Raw genomic sequence first — 6,236 nt, 5'->3', positions numbered from 1 at the left:
TATTTATTTATTTATTTATTTATTTATTTATTTATTTATTTATTTATTTATTTATTCATTTATTTGTCACATTTTGATCTGGTGGGGTTGGACACTGTTTCTAGGTTTTAGAAGCTTTGTCCTGTTGAGGCTTTTCTTAGGTAAGGTTTTTCATTTTCCTTSTGTATTACAGCATTGCCATGCTGGGTATTAACACTGTGGTTGAAATGAATAGTTACCATTTTGTAAATGTGTTTGAATTGCACAGATTTTTTTCAAAAACTGAACAGAATCCTGAACGGGGACCCCATTATTAATTTCAGCCACAATACTTGTATGAAATTTTAATGTTGTAGCTGATTCTCCATAGCAGGTTAAAAGGTTTCATATCAAAAATGGTGTCTTTAATTCTTACACTACCCTGTTACACATTTAAGCTGTGACATTCCCAAATAAGAGTGACACCACTATGAGATCTTGTATATATAAAAATGATTCTTTTGGGTGAAATAAAATGGTCCTTACAATACAACTCTTGGAATGTTGCATTCAACTCAGCATTTAACGTAAAACGTAAAAAAAAAATAAAGTGAGACAATTTAAAGTCCGAACTCTTAATACCAACTTAATTTTCATCTATGACATCTGCTTTTATATGCATGGTTTTGATGCTTTTACTGACACTGCTCATTCAAAATGACAGAAAAAGCACAATGGGCTTACATTTTACCACAGCAATTATCTATGCTGCTGAGTCATAGCACATTTGTGGGGCAGTCTGACATTTCTCCTTTTCTTTCATTTTTTGAACATTGCTATTATTGTGATGTGCTCTTGGTTACCAGTGAGTCTTTATACAACCGTTAGCCTGACCCAATCAGCTCTTTGAATTGGGACAAGCTGCAATAGTTCCCCCTATAGGATATAAGGCAAAGGGATTTTTTTTTCCTTTCAAAACACAATCCATGGGTAAAATCAGATCTGTAGTTATTGTTAAATTTAAAAATTCAAATGTTACTTAAATTTTTTTTTGGCACCACCTGAAACAAATACAAAATTTCTCTTTTTGAGAATTAATTAAAATTGTTCAAAATATTTAAGAGAATTTTACAACTATATTTCTTTTGACATTTAAATTTGCTGCTAGCTTGTTTATTTAGAGGCTACGGACTTTACAAAAGTCTACAAATCAAAAATAGGACCAGTGCATTAATATCAGCTCTGAAATCATGAGGTGACAGTTTYAAACCTGAGCAACAATATCAACCTTTTGTGATTGTCTCCTTGTCGTTAGTCACAGTAATAAACCCTAATACTAAACAAAGAAATCAAAAGAAGAAAATATTATTAAAGTTTATTGCAAAAAGTGCTATAGAAACAAAGAAAAAAGGGATAACTGCTTATATTATGTGTTTGCTGTGGCAGCCATCTTGAACAGGATTGACTTCAAATGTTTAGGAGCTGTGGGTTGTATTCAGTTGGATCTAATGATTTCTTTCCGAGAGCTCCATTAAAATGTGAGTAGTGGTTCGAGATTCATGATATATGTGACCCACCACATTGAAATGAGGATTAAGTCAAATTTGATCAAAAATGACCTAATCATATTTTCATGTTCCTGGCTTTAAAAGCTACATTTTGATACTTAGATCATCTTGATATTATTAGTAGATCCAGAGATATTATTTATTTTCTCTCATTGGTTACAATACTACATAAATATCTGGTCTAAATCTTAATGACAAAATTCTACACACTTTGCCTTTAATCAAAACCCTATATCTGCCTATTTCTCCACATACAACTTTTAGACTTAATCCTTGTTTCGATGTGATGGGTCACATATTTTACTAGCWAACAAACAAAAAAGACACATGCAGACACCTTGACACATGTAATCACATGACCATTTAAACAAGATGGCGGCGGTGGCGGCAGATGTATGTAGCTGTGCAGTATCGCTGCAGGAAAATACATCCCATTTGGCTTTACAGGCATCTGCAAGTCTGTTTTTGACCAAATTTACCTCAGCTTTAGTGTTGCTGTTACTCTGTATGCTACATAAATGGAAGATCAAAGACGCAAATGACGGACATCATTTTCAAAAAACAACAGCACACAAGCATCCTATGGCGTGTATACAAGCATTGACCATAACTTGTCCTAGCTTTGGTAAATACCATCTACCTTGCCGGTTGGGCTGGTTTCTCCGGCTTGCTGCTGTTGAAGCGTGTTTCGGTGGAGTGGCTGATGTGGATGGAGTCCCTCGGCCCTCGGATTGTCCCTCGAGTTTGGACGGAGCACCTGGGGTGGACTTGCCGGCCTGGACGTGTGGCGGTGGGAGCCGGGACGGAGCGACTAATCTAACAAGTGAGGCGTACCAGCTTCCCRGTTGSCRATTTGGATCAATATCAGCRGTGCCCTGTTTTTCGGTTGAGGATCAAACTGGAGCTACTGGTTTTGGTGAGCATGTTTGTGTCCGACATGGTGGGAACCATGTTATTCAAGCCTTGAAGTGTGCGCCATTCAGCAAAGAAAAGAACAGCAAGCTACTGACTGGCTTCAGAACCTCACCTGATCGGGTAGTAATTTCGGCCTGTTACTGTTTTTCATCAGTGGACAAAAGACATTAGTGCTAAAGGCACGGATATAACAGACTCCGTTTTAACCAGTCGGAAACAACATTTAAGACTTCTGTTTAATACTATTTTAGTCATTGGAAATATTGAACTTAATCCAGGTCCAGATAAAAATGATTTTATGTCCACTTTTTTATATTTTATGGGATTTTATATATATATATGTTTTTAATAATTATCTTGACCTGGGTTTGTGCACAGGTGTATCTTATATAAATCTAACTCAATTACAGTCTACACAGGGATCTATATTATATCCTGAAAAGGTTAGACAACCTCCTGTTATGTCAAGTCTGAACACTACATCATTAAGAAAGCAAAAGTGATTTTCCTGTCTAAAAAAAAATCCAGGGACACTAAATCAACTAGGTGAAATTAGAGGCTTTAAAATCTGTCATTTAAATATGAGAAGTCTTGTACCTAAACTGGATGAATTCAAAGTAATACTTGCTCAGACACAAGCACATGTTATGGCTATATCAGAATCATGGCTGACTCCTGCCATACCAAATTCATTTCTTTCAGTTGAAAATTATTCATTGTATCGTAGAGACCGTACTGATAGGCTTGGAGGTGGTGTTGCAGTTTATGTTCACAAGAAATACTCACATTCTATAACAGAATTGTCAACTGAGTCTGAATCTCTGCAATTAGAAATCAAGCTTACAAATCACCTTTCAGTAACGGTTGTTGTTACATATAAACCTCCAAGTGTTAATTCAACTAAATATTTAGCGCAGCTCACTGACATTATAAAAGGCATAAAATCAAAAGAGTTTGTGATTCTTGGTGATATCAATATGAATTGGGCTGAAAAAACTTCCAAAGGCCTGAAAGCAATGTCTATAAACTTAGGGCTTCAACAGTTAATTAAAGTACCAACAAGATTTGGCAAGACATGCAATTCCATTTTGGATCTTATTTTCACAAATCGATCCTCCATATATGGCATATCTGGAGTTATAAATACTTCAATCTCAGATCATTCACTTATTTATGTCATTAGAAAAAACCTTAAGAAACCTGCAGGTCATGTGCATAATTTCATTCATTCAGGGGTCTTTCTTCTATGTCAATACTAAAGCATGGAATGACATTCCTCAAAACCCATTTTTCCAGTCCATTTCAAAACTACAGCCCTTTAAGAAGACTCTTGTCTGCCATCTGCTGGACACTTTTTGTTGTGCTCATATTTAGACGTCCTATTTTGCAAATGCTGCCTTTTTGAAATTTGGTATGCTTGTTTGTCTTTGTGTCTATGGTGTAATAATAATGATGTGATTGTYATGCTGTAATTCTGAGTGTTTTATGTGCTGCAGAACAGGAACCTGCTGTAAAACAGCAATTATGCTGAGTCAGGCTTGATTTTTAATAATCTTTTCCTGTTAAATAGATAAATCAAATCAAATCAACCATTTGCCTCTGTGGCAGTGGGTGATAATAACAGAAAGTTATCAGCAATTTGTTGATTCATAAAATTGTGACTTCACAAAAACACTATGTACATTGTTTTTTTTTCTTACTAGAGTTTATTTGATGTTATTTTTAAAAGAAAGTGTAAGTGTTCTAGTTGTAATGAAGAGATTAGAACCTGCCCAATTGCTATGCTTTGGAAAGCAGAGTGACCAAGTGGACGATTACAGTGGTTCCCTTCCTGACAATGAAGGGTGGAATAACAAGTCTAAGAATCTTGTGGTGATTCTCAACAGCGATCAGCTCCACTGAGCATTCCATTGAGCATCTGGTGGTCCGTCATTATGCACTGCATCTGAAGTGCAGCTTTTTTCACAGCCTCCACCATGACTCACTCACAAGAGATAGCAGATGAGTTTTATGATTACAGAACCACAGTCGTGCATCACTTGGTTTAAGCTCCCAAAACTTCCGTACACGCAGTCTTCCTGCTGTATGTGTCATTGTGAATGCACGCACATGTGGGCTTGAGCTGCTATTTGGTTTTCAAACGATCTGCTATACCTGTAAATCTGTGGGAATCTGACTTGGTGGGTTTGTCTTATGCATGGGTGGGTTTCAGGTGCGTGTCAAATTTGCTGCATGTGGAAATTGGAGGATAGAAACACAGGTAGACAGAGGYACGCTCTGCTGCGTTCGCACTATGGACGGCGGGGGTGCGGAAATGCGGTTCTTGGCAACATACGTGTAACATGTGTGCCTGGCAGGTGATTTGCGACACACCAACCTCATTGCCAGTTAGCAGCACCAGGAACTAGAGGGGAGTCGTGCCAATCTCCTGCCAACGCTATGGGGCTCATTCAGGGCAGAGAAACAGCCAATAGTAGGTAGAATCGAGTGTCCTTCATAGATCCAAACAGGATTTGCTAAGGCATATTCAACCAAACTGAACAAAAACCTCAACTCACTGTTTTTTATTCTATTTTTGTAAATTCAATTTACATTTACAAGGCTTTTAATCTGCCYTGTATGTGTTTGCTTGTTTCACTTCAGCACTAAAGGTTTAACAAGATACTCAACACAACAGTGTTATGCCAAAAAGTACACGTCCTTGTGTTTGGATCTTAGCATACCTCTGTTTGTGTGTCAATGTATGTGTGTGTGTTTCCTGGCTTCCTGTGGTGGGCCAGGAGGGAAAAGCAGTGTCTACTTCTGCATACGTACCATGTTCTCATTACCACTAACAGCCTTGAGCCGACTTTGTCATTAGAAGGAATTATTCTCAATCCAATCACCTATCAGTTACGCTACGCTACAGAGGCTGACAATCTGTCCTCGTCCGATGGCTGAGATTTCCTTATGATGTGTCCTGAATCGCAAAGGATGAAGAGAGAAAGTGGAGAGAACAGGAACAAGACACACAAAAGCATACGAAATTGATACATWTTTTACAGCTGTCAGATACAACTGGCGGAGTTCTCTTTTCAAGCAGTTTACAATCAGAATTTCATATAGCAAAATGCATGCAGTATATATACCCCGATCTGTGAATGTTGTGTTCCAGTAGTCCTTCTCATCAGAATGTCTCAAAGTCACCAGTTTCTGACACGGACCTTGTTAATGCAGGTGATGTCCAAGGATTCATGGCATCATTTTTGTATGTTTCTTGCTCATTTCATACCAAGGTTGATCTGAGGCTGACTGCACTGCTCAGTGCCATGTGACAATACCATTGCACTGTGCCAGTTTCCCAGGTAAACAACAGAGCCAGGAAACTGTGCCAGTTTATCATCAGAGCATGCAGAACTGTGACCCACAAACTTGATGCAGTGACTCCAGCAGATCCCAGAAACAACCCCAGAGATCTCTGTCCAGGAGAATAAAGAGTGCAACTGCCCAAATAGGATGAGCAGTTTTTATACATAAACTACGAGTTTGGCTCTTGTTTACAAATACTTAAGGCATATACACTGAAGGTTATTGGTTTAGACTTATGTGCTGCAAGATTAAATAATTACTATACTAAACATTACAATTTCAACAGGTCATCCCACCATCTAAGGCTGCAGTTCCCAAACTTTTCAATGCCAATCCCCACCCCCAACAGCATTAGTTTCTGGCCAGGGACCCCACCTTGCAAACCCACAAACAATGCTACAAAAATATATAAATAAACATTTTTTTTCACTTTTAGTCATTTTTAAA

Source organism: Austrofundulus limnaeus, unplaced genomic scaffold (genome assembly GCF_001266775.1).
Source record: "Austrofundulus limnaeus strain Quisiro unplaced genomic scaffold, Austrofundulus_limnaeus-1.0 Scaffold81, whole genome shotgun sequence".
NCBI classification, from domain to species: domain Eukaryota; kingdom Metazoa; phylum Chordata; class Actinopteri; order Cyprinodontiformes; family Rivulidae; genus Austrofundulus; species Austrofundulus limnaeus.
Note: the sequence above shows the minus strand (reverse complement) of the source record.